At 53.3% G+C, this 20,713-nt stretch overlaps 2 protein-coding genes across 3 annotated transcripts in view; one reads left to right on the top strand and one right to left on the bottom strand.

Annotated features, from left to right (window-relative positions):
• Positions 1 to 20,713, bottom strand: part of Macrod1 (mono-ADP ribosylhydrolase 1) — a 143,788-nt gene that overhangs the window by 67,756 nt on the left and 55,319 nt on the right. The window lies entirely within an intron of this gene.
• Flrt1 (fibronectin leucine rich transmembrane protein 1) overlaps positions 1 to 20,713 on the top strand; it is a 71,440-nt gene that overhangs the window by 33,879 nt on the left and 16,848 nt on the right. The window contains exon 1 of one of the 2 annotated variants that reach the window (XM_029472747.1): positions 9,666 to 9,734. The exons of the other annotated variant lie outside the window; for it this stretch is intronic. The gene's annotated coding sequence lies outside the window, so the exon portion shown is untranslated. Of the gene's footprint in view, positions 1 to 9,665; positions 9,735 to 20,713 lie in introns of those variants that run through there. 2 annotated transcript variants of the gene reach the window in all.

The following is a 20,713-nucleotide window of genomic DNA, read 5'->3' as shown; positions in this document are numbered from 1 at the left end:
TCCTGGAACTCACTTTGTAGACCAGGCTGGCCTCGAACTCAGAAATCCACCTGCCTCTGCCTCCCGAGTGCTGGGATTAAAGGTGTGCGCCACCACGCCCGGCTCAGTTTTCTTGTTCCTATTTTACAGCAGAGAACTGAGTGCTCAGAGAGACCAAGCAACTAATTAAAAGCTACTCAGCTTCTAGACGGCAGAGTCCCGGACAGGCGCAAGCCCGATGCAGATTGGGCAGGAGGGTGTTTGGCCCTTGCCGCCTCCACTCTGTCTCTGGGTCCTTGGCCCACTCCTCCAGATGTGAAAGATCTCACACAGCTGTGGTGACACACAGGGAAGAGCCTGAATCTGATGTAGGATTGGAGGGGAGCGACCCCGCCCCTGCTCTCGCCTGGCTTTTCCCACAGGTGGTGGGCAACCAGAGGTACCTGCCCCACCCCAGCAGCAGACTCCTCCCCACTGTCCCACAACATCCTGTCCTCCTCACCTCCTGCTTCAGCCTTCCACAACCTCACGTGAGAACCTGAGACCCTCCCCAGATGCCTCAGGACCCTTCTTTCCAGAGGTGGGAGATATGCTCCCTGCAAGGCAGGTGCCGAGGTTCATCTCACCCAGAGCATCCACCCTCCTCTCCTCCCTCAGCATCCAGAGCCACACACAACACACTGCAGACCGGCCACAGGTCATCCCTGATGAGTGAATGAAGCAGTCACGGGAGGGGGGTCTGTGGGCAGCTTTGATTCACTGCTTCAAGGGCTCAGCTGGTCTGCCCAAGTACTCAACAGCATCTCCTGGTGGACACTTACTATCCCGTTTTCCGGAGGGGAAAGCTGAGGCTCTGAGAGGAGGGCAAGGCATACAAGTTTACCTAGCCCAGGCAAATGCTGGCCTTCCCCACCTTCAGGGTCTGGAAGTCTGACCTAGACAAAGTCTGGGATGCTGCTGGTGGTTTACAGTATAAAAGCAGAGGGAATGGCAGCTGTGGGGAGGAAGAGGGACAGCCGGGCTGCACAAGCACCCGTTGGCCACTCTGTTTGACAGTGGGTGAGAGGAGCTTGCTCCAAGGAAGCAGGGTTACCAGACTGAGTAAATGAAACACGAGACACCAAACAGTGACATTTCAAGGATGAAACCTCTGTGTGTGCATGTGTGTGTGTGTGTGTGTGTGTGTGTGTGTGTGATAAGTTTACCTCATCTATTGGGTAGGACAGGCTAGGCTAAAAAGTTGTTTGTCTGAAATATTCATGTAAACGCATTCCTATATTTTAATCTGTCCAATCTCCAAGGAAGGGGTACAAAGTATCAGGAAGGTGGTAAGAGCCAGTCTGTGACGAGGGTGATGGTGTACTTGCTGTATATCTGGGGGAACCAAGGCTCAGAGCCGGTGGGTACTGGCACAAGCAGGGCACAGCCATGCAGCCTCTCTGTGTGCTGCCTTGGTACGGGTCTCGAGACATGCTCCCCGGCCTCTGTCCCTGTCTGCAGTGAGTTGCCCTGTACCCTGCTATCCTCCCTCACCGCCCACTTGAGGCTCACTTCCTCACGGGGAGTGAATTTTCACAGCTGGGTTATCACCTCCTAAAAATAGGGCAGAGTGATGGATGGAAGCCGTCGTCAGCTGCAGTCACGTGGAGCGGGTGGGAAGCAGGGGTGGGTGGGTGGCAGGGTGGGGGACCCAAAGTCCTAGTGCCCATAATCTGGGGTGACACTCAGACCTGCAGGGCCTGGGTCATGCTTTGGGTGTCAGAAGCTGGTCTGTCCTGAGGTCTTCAAAACGCTCAGAACCAGCTGGAATCACCAACCACAAGGGTGGCTACTCACTTGCCACCAGGTGTCTGGTCAGGCAGTGGGATTTATCTATGTCTGGACGGGGCCCAGATGTGGTCAGTGGCAGAAGCCATCCTTATTGGAGTGGCATCTGAGAACAGAACGGCTGCATTGCTCCCCAGCTGAGTCCTGTTCTTAGAACCCCCCAGGCCCCATTTCTTTTTCGATACAAGGTCTCTTGTAGCCCAGGTTGGCTTCAGACTCACATGTAACCAAGGCAAGCACTGTACCAACTGAGCTACACTGATGATCCAGGTACTGAGGTGCCGAGACCCAGCACCGCAGGCTGGGGGTAAGCAGTGTTGTTCACAGGGCAAACTTGCCTCTCAGGACAGACATCTGTTCACCAAGACCAGATCAATGGGCACACTCAGTAGCCGTCACACTCACAAAGGGACACACATACACTACTACATGTCCTTCCCCCTTAGTCCCTGGATGCACTTTCAACATCCAAGCTTAGATCTCTGGGGTCACCTAGCAATGTGACAGCCCAGGGAGTACCCACAAATACAAGACCTGGCTGGGCTCCTGGCTTCTGAGGTCTCTTTAGCCCTGTCCCAAGAAAAGTGATGACAGAACACGTTTGGACTCCTGGGGACTGTGGCCTGCTGCTCGATGCACCTTGACGGTGCCCCTTTCCCAGACCATCCCGAGGCTGGACCCTCCCTGTCTCTCAGGTGTGATATCAGGCACAGGGAAGTGGAAGGCCCTGAGTCCCAGGCCCCTTCCACAGCCATGCCCAGCAGTGGTGGCTTTGGGCACAGAGTATCTCTGCTTCCTGCCCTTTGACCCTGTTAGCATCGAGCCCCCTGCCCACAGCCCTGCATGGCCTGCCTGGTGGCTGCACTCAGTGGAGAGGCAGCTGCAGAATTACAATATTAAATGCAGCCACACTGAAACACCACCTCGATCCAATTACGTGAGGAAACAAGAGGAGCCGCTTAGGCTAATCTGGTTATTCCGCCCTGGCTAGTCCTCCAAGCCACGGAGAAACCGAGAGGGGAGCTGCCTGGGTGGGCTCAGCCTGGGGGTCTAAGAGATAGGTGCACTCTGTCCCTGTGCAGAGACAAGGGCCTTTCTTTATCCTCTGACCATTGCTGCAACAGCAATGCCAGTCCCTAGTGCACCGGGAAGGAGAGACACCGGTGGACCTCACCGGGAAGGGAGACAGCTTCACATTCAGGGATGCCAGAGTTAATCTGAAGGGGCCGCTTCAGAAAGGGTGACTGAGGAGGCAGCAGATGGTGACTTTGGGCAGAGGCCAGCTTGAGGACAAGGAGCTGGATGGCTGGGGAGTGTCCTGGTGGAGGAACCAGCAGGCACCAAGTGGGGGACAGATGTGTCAAGTTCCAGAACATAAAAGAAAGCCAAGGTATGGAGTGGGGGTGGTGACCAAATGGGGGACCCTGGTGAAGGCTGGTTCTGTTCTAAGGTAAGGGTGAACTGGGATTCGATTCAGGTTCCTAGAGGCCAACTGGCTGACTGCTGTGTGGACAGCCTTGAGCAGTGCAGACAGGGCTGGGTCCCTCCTTTCTGTAATAAACCCTTGCAGACCACTGTGAGTGTGCTGGTTTGGGGGTGGGGAAGTAGGGGAGAGGCCTTGGCTTGCATCCCACCCCAGTAACCGACTCATGGACCTGACATGGGACACAATTCTGCCTCCTCCACCATGCCTCCCCAAGCTGCTGGTACCTCTGAGAGTTAGAGGGAGGGTTAGGCTTTCTGGGAGGTCTTTGGTAAGGAGGAGATGATGGGAGGGAAAGTTAAGCTCTGAGACCAGTGTACATAGGACAGCCGATGGTGGAGACAAGATACTACAGCATACAGTAAGAGGATGGACTGGGATCGGGGAGGAGGGCAGGAGGTGGACAAGATAGTGGGGCCCTAACATCTCTGGAGAAGAGGGATGGATAGATGGATGGTGGAGTGGTTAGGGTTAGGGAGGTAGAGTGGAGAGGGAGAGGGTGGGGGGCTTCCTTTTGGAGGTGAAGTCAGGCCTGAGGACCACCAGGGCCCCAGGAAGGAGAAGTAGACAGTGTGTGTGTGTGTGGGGGGGGGGAGGACAGAATTTCCTGGGAAGAGCTAAACTGGCCTGGGTCGTCCACAGCTGCAGACATCCCTGAGCAATCTAATTCCCTACTCTGAGCCCAAGATTGGTTTCTTTATATATAAGCTTGGTTCAATTTCATCTTTTAAGTCTTTTTTTGGGGGGAGGGAGAGGGTTCGAGACAGGGTTTCTCTGTGTAGCCCTGGCTGTCCTGGAACTCACTCTGTAGACCAGGCTGGCCTCGAACTCAGAAATCCACCTGCCTCTTCTTCCCAAGGGCTGAGATTAAAGGCGTGCGACACCACTGCCCGGCTCATCTTTTAAGTCTTAAAAACAAACCACCGCTACATTTGTTTGTTTGTTTGCTTGCTTGCTTATTCATTCATTTATTTACAGTGTGTGTGTGTGTGTGCGCACACATGCCTTGGCACATGAGTGGAGGTTCTAGGACAACATGTGATAATTGTTTCCCTCCTTCCACCACATGGACCCAGGGATTGCATGCAGGTCGTCAGTCTTGATGACAAGCACACTTACTTGCTGAGCCATCTTACCATACCAGCCCCATTTTTAAAAATTTTTATTTATTTATTTATTTTGGTGGAGCTGGGGATGGAACCCAGAGCCTCGTGCAGGCTTGACAAATGCTGCGTAGCCATTAAAGTCATTTGAAACCTGAAATGCTTAACCAACCCCTGGCATCCACAGGGGATGGTTCTAGGCTGCCCCTTTCCTGAGGTCCCAGATCCTGCAGATGCCGGAGCTCTTTGTATGTCTAAACTGTGAGGTATTCCCACACAGCCCACCAGTATACTTCTGTATACTTTAAATCGTGTTTGGATTCTTTCTAATTCCTAATACAATGCAAATGCTATGTAAATTCCTGTTACACTGTATTGTTTATGGAATAATGACAAGAAAAAAGTCCTCGCTTGTTAGGCACAGGCATAGTTTTATTGTTCACAGCCTACAGACAGCCCCCACCCATGTACTTTTGACCCAGGCTCAGTCTGAATGTGCAGATATAGAACCTATGGGTGTGGAGGGCTGGCTATCACTCTCAGACCATCAGACTTACCCCTTGGGGCTGGAGGGAAGGCTCAGTGATTAACAGTGCCTGCTGCTCTCCCAGAGGGCTGGAGTTCAGTTCCCAGCACCCATCCCCGTGGCTCACAACCTCCTGGAGCTCCAGCTTCAGGGAAGCTGACGCCCTCATCTGGTTTCCCCAGACATCTGCACCTACATGGCATTTGTACAGAGACAGAGAGACTGACAGACAGACAGACAGACAGACAGACACACACACATGCACACCCTTTAAATTTTAGAATTCAGTAGATTCTTACGTATTCACAGTTGTAAAACATATTATGCCTGATTCTAGATTATTAAAGGCAAGTGCTCTATCAACTAAGCTACATCCCTAGAGTTTTTCTGTCATACAAGAAGCAACACCAGTTTTGTCATCTATAAATGAAGACAAAATTTTGAGTCAAAGGGCCCTGTGAAAGCTGCCTGATAGGGACCTGAGTGGTGTGTGGCACACAGCTGATGTTGAGCAGGGATCAAGTGTAGGATACAGGAACACAGTCCTTGCACCACAGTTTTTGCCTGTATGACCCTCCAGGATGCCCCCTCTTTAAGTGCCCATTCTACAGATCTATACTATTAAGGACCCTAGAAGCAGGTGTTGGGAAACAGGAGGCAGGAGAGAGGAGGTGGGAGAGAAGAAGGTCTCTGGTGATTCCTATATGGCTTTGAGAGCCAGCTGCTGCTCAGGGGAAAGACAGGTGGCCACAACAGGCAAATTCTGGCAGCAAGAACTCTGGTTCCCAGTAAGAGCTGGGGCACTTTAAGGGGACCCCCAACAACCCTGAAGCCCCCTGCACTGGGTCACGATTAGGTGATATTATCAAGGTTCAAGGTTGGTCTTTCCCCATGTGATCACTCCCCCCTTCCTCTTTCCATAAGGTCTCTCTGTCTAGGCTTGGTTCCCCTGGAACTTGCTACATAGACCAGGCTGGCCTCAAACTCACAGAAGTCCACCTTCTTCTTCTTCCTGAGTGCTGGGATTAAGCCCAAGCATCCTTCTTTATCATTTAAAATCTATCATGGACGGAGATGTGGCTCAGTGATAGATACTAGCACGTGCAAAGCCACAGGCTCTGTCCACACATCACACAAAATAAACATACAAAGAATGAAGTCACCAAGTTACTTGATCCCTAGTTGTGCAATGGTTGGGACACTCGGTGACATCGTGGTACTGTGGTTCTGTAGCCTGGCCTGGCCAGACCCTCCTGACAGGGTTGGCAGAATGTCAAGAATGGCCCAAGAGAGGTCTTGGCCTTCCAAGGGTTCTGCCTGATACATGGGGTTCTGTGAGCACGGGTGTGACTATCTCAAAGCCATGGGTATTGTCAGAGCAGGTGGTTGTGGTTACTGGCCACAGAGGAGAGGGACAAGGCAGGTGGAGACAGGACAGGAGGAGATTGTTCAGCTGGCACTCCATAAATGCTTCTCCACTTGGCCTGAGCAGGTGAGGTGAGGCCAGAGCCAGGTCTGGGAGATCAACCACATGGCATCCCACCCACCAAAGTCCCCAGCCAAGGAGGACCTCCCCCTAGCAGCTGCCTTGGAGAATTTCAGGGTGGCCAGGGAGCTGAGACCCAGGGACTGGATGGCCAGGGTTTTGCAGTGTTCTGTGCCTCTGTACTCTGAACTGGCACTTCCACCCGCTGCCTCCCAAATGGCCGCACCATCTCCACAGCTGATCAATAAATTGGTCATGTGTGGCGCCACAACAACCAGCTCACACAATTAGATTAAGAAGTGTGAGGCTTCCGTGTTGAGCAGAGACATAGATGGCAGGCTGGGGCATGCAGGAAGGTCGGACCAGGGACTGACATATGAGGATCGTGCGGTACTGATGCCCCCATGGCGGTACTACTGGTGGGAAGAGAGTAGCAGAGCCCTGGGGTTGTGGGGAGTCCTTCTCAGCCAGTAGACATGAGACAGGACAATTGGGGAAATCCTTAGGCAAGATGAAAGGCTAGGAGTCTGGCTCGAGGCTGCCCAGACAGCTTGGCCACCAGAGGCTTGGGTCATTGTGAACTGGTAGCTGGATGTGAACTTTCAAGGTTGGAAGCTGGGGTGAGGCTGAGGTCCTATACCTGATGAGACTCCAGTGTGCTGCCCTCCTCTACCCTGTGGGGACATGTTGATGTGTGTGGCATGTTGACGTGTCACTACCCACAGAGCTTCTCTCTAAAAGGAACCTGAAGCATTTCTGCACTTGACACGTGAGACAAGTGGGACATGGATGATGCTGTAAGCAGGGTAATCGAGACCATAGAGGGAAGACAGGAATCAGCACCAGGCATATTGGAGGCCAAGGACACATGCTAATTACGGGAACCTCAAGGGTGGAAGAGGATGAGGCTGCAGTGAGGAGACACTACCCTGCTCACCTCTGTATCCAGCACTTGCTGGGGGTGGCCATATCAGCTGAGACCAGGTTTGGGGTCAGTAGCACATACCTCCAGGGGTTATATGGCATCATCCCTCTGTAAGCATCATCTCACTGTAAGCATCATCTCACTGTACAGCATCATCCATCCACTGTACAGCATCATCCCACTGTACAGCATCATCTCACTGTACAGCATCATCTCACTGTAAGCATCATCTCACTGTAAGCATCATCTCACTGTACAGCATCATCCATCCACTGTACAGCATCATCTCACTGTATAGCATCATCTCACTGTACAGCATCATCTCACTGTAAGCAGCATCCATCCACTGTACAGCATCATCCTACTGTAAGCATCATCTCACTGTAAGCATCATCCATCCACTGTACAGCATCACCCCACTGTAAGCATCATCTCACTGTACAGCATCACCCCACTGTAAGCATCATCTCACTGTAAGCATCATCCACTGTAAGCATCATCTCACTGTACAGCATCATCTCACTGTACAGCATCATCTCACTGTACAGCATCATCTCACTGTAAGCATCATCTCACTGTAAGCATCATCCACTGTAAGCATCATCCACTGTAAGCATCATCTCACTGTAAGCATCATCTCACTATACAGCATCATCCACTGTACAGCATCATCTCACTGTAAGCATCATCTCACTATACAGCATCATCCACTGTACAGCATCATCTCACTGTAAGCATCATCTCACTGTACAGCATCATCTCACTGTACAGCATCATCTCACTGTACAGCATCATCCCACTGTAAGCATCATCTCACTGTAAGCATCATCTCACTGTAAGCATCATCTCACTGTACAGCATCATCTCACTGTAAGCATCATCTCACTGTAAGCATCATCCACTGTAAGCATCATCCACTGTACAGCATCATCTCACTGTACAGCATCATCCACTGTACAACATCATCCCACTGTACAGCATCATCTCACTGTAAGCATCATCTCACTGTACAGCATCATCCATCCACTGTAAGCATCATCCACTGTAAGCATCATCTCACTGTACAGCATCATCCACTGTACAGCATCATCTCACTGTACAGCATCATCCATCCACTGTACAGCATCATCTCACTGTACAGCATCATCTCACTGTACAGCATCATCTCACTGTACAGCATCATCCACTGTACAGCATCATCTCACTGTACAGCATCATCCATCCACTGTACAGCATCATCCACTGTACAGCATCATCCATCCACTGTACAGCATCATCCATCCACTGTACAGCATCATCTCACTGTACAGCATCATCTCACTGTAAGCATCATCTCACTGTAAGCATCATCCCTCTGTAAGCATCATCTCACTGTACAGCATCATCTCACTGTAAGCATCATCTCACTGTACAGCATTATCCACTGTACAGCATCATCTCACTGTACAGCATCATCTCACTGTACAGCATCATCCCACTGTAAGCATCATCTCACTGTACAGCATCATCTCACTGTACAGCATCAACCACTGTATGGCATCATCCCACTGTAAGCATCATACATTGTATGACATCATCTCTCTGTATAGCAAGCAAACTGCACTCAGAGAGGAGAGAGGACAACGTGGGTAAAAAGGAGGCCGAGTGAGTATCAGGATTTGAACTGCAGCCTGAGGACTCCAGCCACCTGGGTTTCCCACTCCCTTCGGATCTGCCTGTTATATTTCTGTAAGCACTGCAAATCCTTCAGAGTCGAGCCGGGAATAAATAAATATGTACATAAGTAAATAATGAGAGGCTGCTGGGAGATGCTGACACGAGGTCAGTGCTGGGACTTGCTGTCCTGATCCAAGTGGGAGACAGTGTAGGGCGTGGCACACCAGCTTGCCCCTCTAGGTCAAGGCTGGGGCAGCAGTAGCTGCCATACACTGATGAGATGCTGGGAAGGCATGGTCTGGGGGTGGGGGTGGGGGTGGGGCAGGGGTGGGGTGGCAGCTGAGCTGGCTGGCAGGGCCTCAGCCAGCTCTTCACCATGAGCTAGCTTCTCATTTCTCTGTTCCAATGCAAATGTGTTGACACATTAATCTCTCCACCCCTGTGAGCACACCACACCACACCGGCAGGATTAGCTCTGCACTTGTAAGGAACAGGGCTGAGCCCCCAGCCTAGAGCAAGCAGGGCCTTGATAGGCACAGAGCATGGCATGAATGAGGAATGAAACCAGACTCAGGGTGACTGAAGAAAAGATCCTGGAGGTCTTGGGGATGGTTAGAGATCCCCCAAGAACACAGCCCTGATGGCTTCATCCTGGGTGTGTGTGTGTGAGGCCAGTGCTGGCCAGTGCAAACAGCCCCCGGGTCTGCCAGCCCCTGCCTGGAGCCTTGTTTACGGAGCTGCTGAAGGAGGTAAGGGCAGATGGAGGAGACCAGGGCCTATCCCCACCCGACATACAGGAGCGTGCCTGTTGTGTGCACTTGGCTTCCTGGGCCTGCCACTGCCTGCTGCTCTCGGCTTTTGCAGGCCTCGGGCAGTGCAGCCCAGGATTCAGCCTCCGAAGGTGACATGGCTATTTCTGGGCCTGGATCTCTGCCAACAGTAGCAGGAACATGCCAGAGAGAGGGCACTGGGGAAGGTGCTGCTCAGAGAGAGGGCCCCCTCGCCTTCTTCCTGTCCCCTCACCTGAACAGGAGCTGGGAAGGTAGAGGGCTGTACACCTGCCCCCCTCCCTGAACTTCTCTTTATATCTGTAATATGGGTGGGCAGTGCCCACTTGGGGAAGTACTAGAAGGGACCCAACACATGGCAGAGGACGAGAATAGCTTGTCCCATCCTCAGGGACACTAGCACTCTTCCAACCGGCCCTTTGGGAAGAACAAAGGCTGCTGAGCCGTGCCCATAAAGGAGAAGCCCTGGCAGGAAGCAAACCCAGAGGATTGTGGGAGAGTCATGGACATGCGTGTCAGAACACTCCATGTTTCGTCCCAGCTCCCCTCATCCAGCCTGTTTATGCAGTGACACTGTTCCCATTATGCAGATGGGAACATGGAGGTTCACGGTTTCCATCTCTTGCTTGAGTTCCCTGGCATGGCAATGGGATTCAAGCCTCTAGCTTGTCAGGCCATGGGGAGCATTGGGGGGGGGGTACTTGGCAGATAGAAGCCGGAAGGTCAGGTGGAGCCTCCAAGATTGTTGGGGACTCATGTAGGGAGCAGGTGGGCTGAGCGGGCCCCACTGGCAGGGGAGAAGCCACCCGGGAAGGCTGGGAGGCCCCGATAGAGGCAGTGCTGATTCTGTCCTGTTCAATTTTAAACTGAAGTGCAAACAAGCCCCAGTTCCCGACGCTCTTGCCCAAATCAAATTGGTGCTATGATTTCTCTGCGGGCGGCGGGCGGCCTTCCGGAGAGGAATGGGGAGGCTGGCATGGGGTGTGAGCCAGCAGGGACGAGGCCATTTGTCTGGGGCAGCCGGCTTGGCTGGCCGGGATCTTCCACCCAAATTAAATTTTGACCCAGCTCATAAATCTTCCTCCAAGCCCCTCCCCCGCCAGTAGCTGCTGCATGGCCTCACTGGGATCGGGACTGTGCTGTCCTCTCCTCCCCAGTGGCTGTTGGGCTGAAGGGCTTGCCTGTTCAGGGGAGTGAGAGTGTGGCCTACAGACAGACTCTGAGACTCACAGGCCACACTGACCACTGGGGCCAGCAAAGGGCTTGGCCTGGATGTCCAGAGTGGGAACTCAGTGCTGGGTCGGATCCAGCGGGGCCCCTCCCAGCAATTGGGGTTTGCTGATGTGTGTGACTGTACATATGAAGGCCAGAAGTCAACCTTGCGTGTCATACCTCAGGCCTTTGAGACAGTCTTCCACTGACTTGGGACTCACCAATTATACTGCACTAACCAGTCTACACCGCCAAGCACAGGGATGAAAAAGATCTGCTACCACACCCTACTTTTTTAAGTCTGGGGAGGAAACTCAGGGCAGCCTTTTCTGCTAAGCCCAAGGTCTAATAACATGGCCAGGCCTCGGTTTCCTCTGCAGTGCACATAGTTGGGATACAGGGAGAATGAGGTGAGGCCCTGGGGACCATAGAAGCTCGGGTCTCCTTCCTGTCCTATACATGGTGAGTGTCCTTGTGACCTGTCTGCTAGAAGAGAATAGTGAAGGACCCCTCTGGGTGCTAGGACTGGGGGTTGGCACTCTGTCTCCTGCTAGGACCATGTGTACCCCAGGACTCAGCAATGCATACCCCCAGAGCCTATGTTCTCTATACAGGGGCAAGAGTGAAGCTCTGGAGGTATCCCAGGTCTGCCATCAGTCACACACACACACACACACACACACACACACACACACACACACACACACACACATTGATATACTCCCTCTCAGGACCTTGTACATAGTGTGACTTCATGATTACAATCAGTCGCTGTGGTGTGAGGTACTGCTATAGACACTGAGTTCAGACTTTATCTTCTGCCCCGGGGCCTTTGCACATGTGGCTATGTTGCATTAGGGGTGTTTTACCCTCTCCCTGCAGCCTCATGTTCCCTGCTGACTCCTGCTCCTGCCCAGGGATGGCAGAGAGTGTGCAACAATGTTTAAGAAGAAAGGAAAGTTCTTACACTCATAGCTCAGAGGTCTCAACACACAGATCAACCCAGGCCACTGGGGTGGGGGTGGGGGCAGCCACGCTAACCCATTTTCATTGCCCCTGGCACCCTGGTGGCTTCTGTGTGTGTGTACTAAGGACAGAGGTAGTCACCAGCCCTATCTGGCCCTCAGAAGAGGTCACAAAGTTCTTATTTTTTAGTTGACAATGTACACTAGAGACACTAACCTGGGAGGTGACCCTTCCCCTGACGTCCACATCTCCTGTGCTTCCCCATCCTCCTTCTGCAGAGCTGCTCACAGAGCACTTCCTCCAACTATCCATTCCACACACACCAACCCCACACAGTCTGCCGGGGCTGCCATAGTGATCTATACCTCCAATGTGGGTTTGTTGTTCTCTGTGGCGTGCAATTAACATCCCCACCAGTAAACGATACAGCCATATTTCACCTGCACCCTAACATGGACCACGAAGGCATTAAAATAAATAATGGTGCAGTTAAGCGGGGCCTGGGGTTTGCTGTCTGGCAGAAGCACACCTGCACCACATGTGCCCCATACCACCCCCCCCCCATTCACTGCTGTTCCCTTGGGGTCCCTGATGGTGACTAGATCAAGGCTCATCACTATGCCTTCTATCTCGCTACCACCTACCCCACCAGCCTGTGCTGTACACACAAACCATCCTTCCCCTCGGAGCTCCTGGTCAGGGCCCAGGACAAAGGAGGGAGCCCCAACCTGTGTCCCGTCTTTAACTATAAAGATCATGTTTCCTGGGAGTCTGGAGGTGCTGGTGGGGCTTGTACCTCCCATCATGCTCCATCACTTTCCACTATCACTCAGCATCCTTCCACGCCCCCCCCCAATCATGCCCCATCATCCCCACTCCCATCCAGAGGGCTAGGCTGGGACCCAGCTCTCAGATGTGGTGTCCTTCAGGCCTCTGAGGTCATGAAGTGGACATAGCTCTTGTTAGCATCACTGTCTGCCCACCCCAGCCACCTTGCAGAGCATGCCAGCGACTCCTGAGCCTGTCATTTTCTTCTCTTCCATGGGCTCTGTTACCTGTACAGCTATCTGATGTCTGACCTCGGAGACCATAAACTCTGGGGAGCTTGAACAGGACTCCTTATGGACCCTGCTCCTGGACACCAGGACGTGGCTGTGGGTTACAGATACCTAATTGACAGTGGGTAGTAGGACACGCAGCCCAGGACTGCCTGCTCTATATCCTGGTAGTCTTCAGCCCCCTGTTTCTGGAGGTGGCAGAGGTAGAAAAACTGGACTAGGTTGGATTGGCTCAAGAGTGATGCTGGTGGCTGGGTACAATGTGACAGTCCCTCGGGGGTGGGCAGCCTGAGAGTTCCAGAACCAGCAGCGCATGTCCTCGTTGTCCTGTCTCCCACCATTACCTCTTGCCCTGTCCTTCCCTCACTCCATGGCCCCAGGGACTCCGTTACTCAGAAAGTGCTTGGCACAAATTAAGTTGAACTGCCTGGGGACCGAGTGGCTCAGGTGAGTGGATAAAAACTCACCCCCGTCTTCTCCGGGGAGGAACCAGGCAGGTACCTGGGGGAACAGTAACCAGGAGATGGAGAGATGTGTGTGCGTCACTTCGCAAGGCTCAGCTGCTAGGTGGGGCCAGGGTAGAGGGTGGGGAAAGGGACCGCCTCCGGACAGAGGGACCCTAGGCACAGCTGTCCTGGGAGCTTCAGGTTCTTTGGGAATTGGTAACCTGAATTTCACCTGCCCCTGCTGGGCTTCCAACATGGCCGTCAGAACATCCACAGCAGGTCAGTCCTGGCCATGTGCACTCTGCTCTCCCTGCCTCATTTGAGTTTTCCAGCAAGGTTGTGTGACAAGTCACTGATTTGTGTCTGAGCTGCTTTGTTGGTGAAATGGGGACAAGGGGACTGGAGACATGGTTCACAGAACTGACTCTCATCTCCAGAACCCACATAACAAACAACCACCACAACAGAGACAAACGAACAGCATACTTCGGGGCTGGAGAGGCAGAGACAGGTGGATGACTGGGGCTCACTGGCCAGGAGTCTGGAAAACCACTGAGAGTTCCAGGCCGGTGAGGGAGCTCATCTCAAACAGAAAAAGTGGATGGCCCTTGAGGAATTATACCTGCTCTCAGCAGGCTTCAAGCAGGGCAGTGAGCTCCAGCCTTGCCCCTCCATTGAACCCCCTGCCTTCAGCCTGCAGGGAACCCTAGCTGCTGGTTTCCCCATCTGTAACAGAAACATCGTCATGCTCTAAAATCTGGTTTGAAGACGGGTGTGGCCCTAGGCAGGGCAAACACCTCCCCTGGCTGCTACGGCTGCCCTGGACTTCTCTCTCTCACTCATGCTAACCCCCAGCTCTTAGGTGAGCCCAGTGACATCCTGAGTGCCTGGCCACTCGCACAAGATAGGGGCATGAAGGCCGAAGTGGCCACGAGGATGCTGCTGAGACAGTGGATGAGCTCAGGTGTCTGTACCGGCTTACAGAGGGACAAATGATAAGGTTGCTGGCATCGACCCTGCCCTGTGTGACCTGGGGCAGGACACATACTTAACCTCTCTGAGCCTTGTCTGCTCCTCTATGAAACAGAAAACTTGAACCAGGCACTGGCTTTAGGTTGTTGTTGTTTATTTTTGGGTTTTATTTGTTTGTTTGTTTGATTTTTGAGACAGGGTTTCTCTGTATAGTCCTGGCTGTCCTCGAACTCATTGTATATCCAGGCTGGACTTGAACTCAGAGATCTGCCTCCCTCTTCCTCCCAAGTGCTGGGATCAAAGGTGTTGAGCTGCCACCACCTGACATCTCTTTTAGTTTTTTGAAACAAGGTCTCATGTAGCCTAAGCTGGTCTTAAAGTTGCCATGGGTCATCCTAAACTCCTGCTCCTCCTGCCTCGAGGTCCCAGATGCTGGGGTTAAAGATGTGCCGGCCACGCCTGGTTTGTGTAGTTCCAGAGTTTGTGTCAGGCAAACGCTCTACAGGCTGAGTTAACCCCCCAGGCCCCTAGTGGGTGTGGTAAAGTTTACTATCTTCCAGGGCAACGGAAAGGAGAGACAACAGCATGCCTGGAGCCCATCAGTCCTGCCGCCCTAGCCCTGCTGGGGGCTGAGGCCCCTTCCCTGCCTGCTTCCCACACCCCAGGCTTCCAGTCCCAGTTAGGTCTGGAGCCCAGGATAGGAGCTGAGAAAGTGCAAACCAAATCCAGGCTAGCATTGCTGGCTGGTGGAACTGGAGCCCTCGTGGCCCCTGGAAACGAGTGTACAGTGTGTTTCCTGTCTGGGAGCCTAATCGTCAGCGGTTATTTATCGTTACGTTTCCTAGTGGGTAGGAAAGCCACAAATAAGTAAATTCGGGCAGCAGGGTACAATTATTGAGCCCAGTGCTTTATTTCCCAGCCCGGCCCTCGGCAGATCGATGGTAATTTATGACGAGGCCCCTGAGGGAGGGAAGGCGGCAAAATAACCTTACCTTGCCGCTCATCACCCAACCTGGGCAGCTGTGCCTGCTCACAGGTGGCTAAGGCCCTGGGGACTGGGCAGGGGAGCCTTGGGAGGAGGGGACGTGATACACGGCTGGGAGCATTGCTGGGGGAGGGGGTGCCAGTAGCCCAAGCACTGGGCAGCCCAGGCCTCATGCCTGGCCCTCAAGCAGATCCCTATTCAGTGGTAGAGGCAGCACCAGGCTGAAATAGGGATGGGGTGCACCACTGAGTCCCCAGGAAATAGTTTGGGTTCATCTTGGGTAGGGTTGGCAGAAACAGAGTCTGAGACAAAGATTAGCAACTGAGTTCTTGGGAAAGCCCTTAAGAGGAAGCAGAGTAGGGGAAGGATATTGCTACAGGCCAGGGACTCAGCACCTCAGGGCAGGGCAGTCTCAGTCATTGGACCTAGGCTGTAGCTTGCTCTAAGGACAATGAGGGGATAGGAATGGGACTGGGAGTAGGGGTAGCCTACTGTGTAACAGCAGACACGGTACCATGCGACAGAGATTCTGATTTTATCGTGGTCCATGTATTGCCAGGTCTCTTGCCATTATCATTTCAATCTCCACTCCGGGGACATTAGGATGCTAAACTGGGGCTTGGGGTGAGTGACGTGTGAGAGCTGGGGCTAACGCCGTGTGGGGCTGAGATGGGGGTCAGACCGCAGGATGTTCACCACTTCCCGTGGGGACATGGCCTCCCTAGCACATGCCCCTAGGGTGGCACTGGTGGCTTGAAATGTGGAGCCTGCTGGGTCTGCTTTATAAACCATCCATGACCCTGGAATACCTCGTCCATCACTGATAAGGAAAACTGGTGTTCAGAGATAGCAATCTGCTCATCTTAAGGAGTCCCAAGAGAGTGAGGCCTTTCTCCTGACAGCGAGTCCCTCCAAGGAAGCAGCTGACACCTAGAGGATCAAAGGATTGCTCAAGTCATCCAGGGATTTGGGGCTGACCCTTCATTCTGCCAACTCTTTGCAAGGCCCCAGGCCTCTCAGGGACCTCAAAAAGAAAAATAAAATCCTCAAGACGGTGGAACCATGTAGGTTCCCTCCACGGAGGTCACTGTGCCATCTGATGTCCAGCTCTGTGTGTGTGTGTGGGGGGGGGAGGCACCGTTTTCTGACCAGTGCTCATCAGAAGCTGATTTGCAAACTGACAAGGTGTCCTCCTGGAGACCCCCCCCCAAAAAAAAAAAAAACAGCCATCCCAAACCAGGGCCAACAGCATGCCCCAGAGTATTAAAAAGGCTATGTTCTTGGCTGGTGCCATCCTTGGCCTACATTAGGGTGTGGGTGGTATTCTGGGGTGGCCAGTACCCCAGAGATGGTTGTGGAAGGAGGCCTCTGGCTTGCTTCTACCCATGAACTTGCCTTTTCCTTTGGCTCTGAAAAAGCATAGCGCTGGGTAAAATCAGTATTCCAGTCGGGGAGGGGCTGGGATGGGGAGAAGCAAACAGAATGTCAAGTTAAGCAAAGGAGCAGGGCCTGGTGGGCGGGCGGGCGTTGTGGGTGGGGGCTGGCATGGGCAGAGGTGCTAACCCTGCCACAAAAGGCACCTGGCTCTGGGCTTCCTAGATGCTCTGGGGGTGTAGAGGCCAGAGTGGCTGGAGGGCCTGCCTGGCTTGGAATCCAGGACAGAGGGAGGAAGAGAAAGGGGACAGTTGAAGACAGAGCCTGTGTCTGGCCAGAATGAGTAGCTTCCTGTACCCCAGTCTAGCTCACGGACCCCATGTTCCCTCTCAGGCAGCCCTCCCCTGTGAGTATGCAGGCGCCTGCTTTGTGCTGGGTGTGAGCTAAGGATGCGGGAGGCACTAGTGCGGGACACAACCGTGCTGGAAGCGGGCCTTACTCAGCCTCTCTCAGAGCATTTGTTTTGAAGGTTATTACAACCCTGGGCGGCTAACAGGTGTTACAGAGGCAGGGTCTGATGGCAGCCACTAATAAGAAAACTTCAGTGGTTGTCTTTGCTGCAGCTTTTAATTGCTAATGTCTACACACACACACACACACACACACACACACACACACACACATATGACTCTGCAGTCTCTACCAGCTGAGGATAGACCTTTCATAACTGGCCTCTGGGAAAGGCTGCTTCTTCCCTCTGCCTTTGGAGTTCTTTGGGCTTCTAGACATGCCGCTCTTCTCTCAGGCCTAAGAAACAAGGCAGGGCTGGTCCTCTTCCTTGGGCTGCCCAGCCCGCTCATCCCTCATCCCCTTGGGACTCCTGCTCTGCACAGCGGCTAAGCACTGTGAACAGCAAGGCTGTTCCACATTGGGTGGAGCCCGGACGTGGACAGCATCCTTGTTGGCCATAGTGGAAGGGGAAGCTCACCTTCTTCAGTGTGCATCGCTCCTATGATGCAGCCTGCTCAGCAACTAGGAGCCGGGGCAAGGCATACACCTCTCACCCCATGTCTGCTACAGTCAGCCCCTGAGCTTGACAGAGTCCAGGCTCAGAGGAATCAAGGCACAGGGGAGGCCTGAGTGGACATAGTAAGGGAGACCAGAAATAAGGAAGGACCAGAGAAGGCTGCCTGGAAGAGGGACAGGTACCAGCTGGACCCGAATGCCAGGCCTCTGGGGTGCTTGGCGTGTGCCCACCCATGTTCAAGTGGGGACCTGCAGACAACCTCAGGCACTGCCCCTCCAGTTTGAGTTTTCTTCGAGATGGTGAATTCTTTATTAAGTAGGCTAGGTTGGCCGGCCACCACTCACTCCAGCACTGGAGTTAGGAGCAAGTGCATCACACCCTGGCTTTCTAACGTGGGTTCTGGGACCAACCTCAGGTCCTCAAGCTTGACCCACAACACTTCTTTACAAACTGGTAGTTCCCCGCCCCCCCCCTTTTTGTGTTAGGAGTGGAACCCAGGGCTTAATACACAAGGCAAGCTCTTTGCTGTGATCCACATTCTGCCCTGGAACCCTTTAGAGTCCTCCTTCGAGCCTGGTTGGGGCAAAGCCTTGCTGTTCACAGTGCTTACATAGCCTCCTGCAGCCCAACATTCAGGGTCAGCAGCAAGATCATTTGTGGGTGGGAAAGTGGCAGAGAGAGCCAAGCACAGAGGCCAGAGGCCTCTCCCTGCTGGACTGTCCACCAGGAGTCTCATAGGCCTCCATTTGCCACCAAACCATAGCCTTCTCGGCCAACCCTGGGGTCCACAGTACATCTGAGCCAGAAACATATCCAAGGTCACAGGTGGTTGGTGGGGGGCAGTCATGGCTTGTACCAAGCCCCTGAGTCTGGGCTGCAGGCTGGGAGGGGGGTGGCTTGTAGCCGCCAGGCCCCGCCGCTCCAGATCTGTGGTGCCAGGGGCCTCATTAAGCTACTGCCGCACAGAGGCTTGTTATTAACAAGAGTGTGCGGGGATCCTTTCCCTCCTTCCCTCTCTCCTTAAGGCAGGCTCCCAAATGAAAAGGGAACGCATAATGCAGAGCCCACGTAAGGGAGCCTGGAGGGAAGGCACTGCCTAGCTGCAGAGAGGAAGACGCAGCTACCCTCGGGGGAGGCTGGCGAGGCCCCCGTTTATGAAACACTCTCTCCTTCTCCTTCCTTCTTCCCAGTTCAGCAGGTCTCGCAGGCTGCACTTTAAGTCCTTTTGAAGTGTTACAACCACTTTCTCCTCTTTCAATTAACAACAAGAAAAGGAAGCTAATGGCTTCCTGAGCCTGGCTGTAAATATTAAGAGTCTGGCCGCCTGGCCTGAGCTCCCAGCCTTCCCAGCCCACGGAGCCAGCTTACAGGAAGGAAGGGCAGGAGACTCCAGCATATGTGAAGATCCCCTGGCTCAGATACCTCTGGTGGAGGAGGGGGGACTGAAGGGGCAGAAGGGAACTTGTCCCTGGGAGTGGGCACAGCAGGCAGGAGTGTGGCCTGGAATCCCCAGCTTGTGACTTTGAGTAAAGCTAGTAACAGACATCTGGGGAGGACTAGCTATTTGAGTGTTTTCTTTCTTTCTTTTCTTTTAACTTTTCTTATTTCTTTTTCTCTTTTGAAACTTCCTTTATCTTGGAGACAGGATCTCGCATAGCCCAGGATGACCTTGAACTCACTGAGTAACTAAGACTGGGGGTTAAATTTCTGACCCTCCTACCTCTACCTCTGCATGCTAGGAACAGCTGGAGGAGGGGCTAACACACTCCTAGGATCCATGCAGAGGAGGCCTGGGATCCCTGTCACCCCATTGGCTTTCCCCCTGGAGGGCATCCACATGGGACTACCCACCATGTGCCCACGAGCCACTGAGCCACAGGGCCAGTAAAGCACTGCTTCCAAATCTACTGAGAGCTGGAAGATGCTCAGTCAGTAAAGTGCTTGCCACACACACATGAGGCCCTGGGCTTGAGCTCCAGCATGCACAAATACAGCCAGGGGCAGCAGGGTGCCCCTTGTAATCGCAGTGCTGGGGGGGATACAGACAGGAGGATTTGTGGGCTTTGCTGGCTGGCCAGCCGTGCCTCGTGGGAGAGGTTCTAGGTCCTGATGAGAACTTTGTCTTAGACCCCAGAACAGCTTCTGAGGAATGACACCTGAATTTGAGCTCTGCCCCCACCACGTAGGTATGCACGCATGTATGTCTACATGCACTCTCACACACCAGCATACACCCATATACCCACATACAAATCAATAAAAAGAGCTACAGTGTGGGAGGCCAGGCACAGTGGTACACACTGTAATATTGGCATCAGGGAGACACAGGCAGGAAGATCATGGCAAGGCCCAGGCTACACATTAAGACCCTACATCAAAAAACAAAAGGCACCAAAAATGCACACACAGACACACACAGACACACACCTACAGTGTGTGGTCCATCACTGGGCCTGTAGGACATGTGAGAGTGCTCAGAGATGAAGGTGGGACCAGTTGAGGGCACTGTGGTCAGGTAGACAGGGTCAAGAAGCCACTGATGTTTCTGGCAAAAGTGGGTCAATTTCCTGAAAGAGGTTCTGACCTTAGCTACTGGCACCAGACTCATCATCATGGCTCCCCAGGCCTTTCAAGGCCCTCCTGGGTGTGTGTGTCTGGGTGTGTGTGTGTGGGGGGGGGGTGTCAAGATACAGCAAAGCCTAATGAGTAAGGCCTGGCCAGCAGAGATGCCTCCTGACTGGGCACTGGTAGACAGAGGGCCAGCAGTTTCCCATGGGCCAGAGGCGGACACTCCAGCCCCATCCTATGGGCCTAGAGCAATGGGCCATGTCAGGCCACGGCCTCCATGACCGAGTCCCAAGTTAATGGTCCCTGGTAAACTCTCCTTGCAGAGACTTAGG

Source organism: Mus caroli, chromosome 19 (assembly GCF_900094665.2).
Source record: "Mus caroli chromosome 19, CAROLI_EIJ_v1.1, whole genome shotgun sequence".
NCBI classification, from domain to species: Eukaryota; Metazoa; Chordata; class Mammalia; order Rodentia; family Muridae; genus Mus; species Mus caroli.
Note: the sequence above shows the minus strand (reverse complement) of the source record. Positions and strands in the feature narration are given on the sequence as shown.